We start from the raw sequence: 1605 nt of genomic DNA, 5'->3' as shown, positions 1-1605 counted from the left end.
CCGACAACGAACATTCACCTGCCAAAGGGGACATTAATAACTATACCGGTACTTGGACTACATCGAGATCCGTCAATATATCCAGATCCAGATAAATTTGATCCCGAACGATTTAATGCAGACAAAGTAGCAAAAAGGCATCCTTATGCTTATTTGCCATTTGGAGAAGGTCCACGAATTTGCATTGGTAGGAACATAAATTGAGCTATTAATGTATTTCATTCATGCAGAATGTCTTAGGATTGAACGGCTAAACTGCGAAAGTATATTCTACAAGTGGAAATAAGAAAAAAATGTTACATAAAGTATTGATTATAAATTATTGAGAAAGGTCCAACAAAAGAACTTATTAATGGTTTGCGTTTTCTTCTAACTGGATGGAAAAGAAATAAATTTATATATATATAGATTTATATATATAGATAAGCACACTTATAAGGGATTGTTGAACACTGGCAGGATTATTTCTAATTTCTAGAGCTTACGAGTTGCCAAAAATTCACAAGCCGAATAATCCGCTTAGAATTATCTTCGAGTTTATTATACGCTTTAGCCTTTTATACTTACGTAATATCATCAGTGGCAACATACCAAAGGCGCCTATATAGCTACGTTGAAAACAGCTTTCATTTAATTAACAATCTTGATGGACTATGTTTAGAATTTAATTGTAAATTAGCATCTTTGAATGCTGTATCGTTGTTTACAAATATCCCAACAGATTTGGCCATGGAGAGCATATCAAAAAGATGGAACGACCTATCAAAAAATGTTCATATACCTAAAGATGAATTTCTTATCTCGGTTCGACTAGTTTTGCATATATTCCACTTACTTCTCTTTTAACAACGTGTTTTACAAGCAGGTTTTTGGCATCCCGATGGGTTGCCCGTAATCCCCTGTTATCGCAAATATTGTCTTGCAAGAAGCAACAGACATTGCAATAAATAAACTTCCATGTCATTTGTCAATTTATTTTTGGTATGCATGACACTTGTTTAGCCGCACCTTTAGAACTTATGAATGATATCTTAACAGTTTTCAATTCTTTACACGATCGCTTAAGGTTTACCATCGAAATTAATAAAAATGATTGTATTGATTTCCTTGATGTTACAGTGATTGCTGACAGACGGGGAACTATTTTTAAGACCGATATAATAAACCTACCTTTTCAGGCAAATTTTTAAACTTCCATTTACAGCGTATTATCTGCCACAAAAGAAGTTTTTTTAATAAACAGAATTTTGTTGCTTTTCCGTCCAAAATTCTACAAAAAAAATTTAGACTACTTGATTCATATCTTTTGTATAAAAATGCATGACATCGATACTCACATCTATATCGAAGTTTGAAACATTTTATCTGCGATTCTGATTGGTTCTGTCATTGCGCTTACTTTGCAACCTGCTGTCATTGTATATTTTGACAGTTGTGTGTACTGAGATTGATAGAGTGCATAGCAAATATACACGTAAAAAAATGATTAGCATTATCAGCTAAATATCAGTAGCTAGTTTGAACTTTGCTGTCATTGCTAAAAGTTAGCTATTAAAGATAAAATATATTTGTTGTGAGATATAATTTTATTATCTAAAATAAAAG

At 32.4% G+C, this 1605-nt stretch overlaps 1 long non-coding RNA gene across 1 annotated transcript; it reads right to left on the bottom strand.

The window, feature by feature from the left end:
• Nucleotides 1-47: 47 nt before the first annotated feature.
• Nucleotides 48-1568, bottom strand: LOC105461967. The gene is made up of 2 exons (XR_976006.1): nucleotides 1171-1568; nucleotides 48-1008 (listed from the first exon to the last, which is right to left on the bottom strand). It is a non-coding gene; the product is annotated as an uncharacterized LOC105461967 (long non-coding RNA).
• Between the last annotated feature and the right edge of the window lie 37 nt (nucleotides 1569-1605).

Source organism: Wasmannia auropunctata, unplaced genomic scaffold (genome assembly GCF_000956235.1).
Source record: "Wasmannia auropunctata unplaced genomic scaffold, wasmannia.A_1.0 LD273859.1, whole genome shotgun sequence".
NCBI classification, from domain to species: domain Eukaryota; kingdom Metazoa; phylum Arthropoda; class Insecta; order Hymenoptera; family Formicidae; genus Wasmannia; species Wasmannia auropunctata.
Note: the sequence above shows the minus strand (reverse complement) of the source record. Positions and strands in the feature narration are given on the sequence as shown.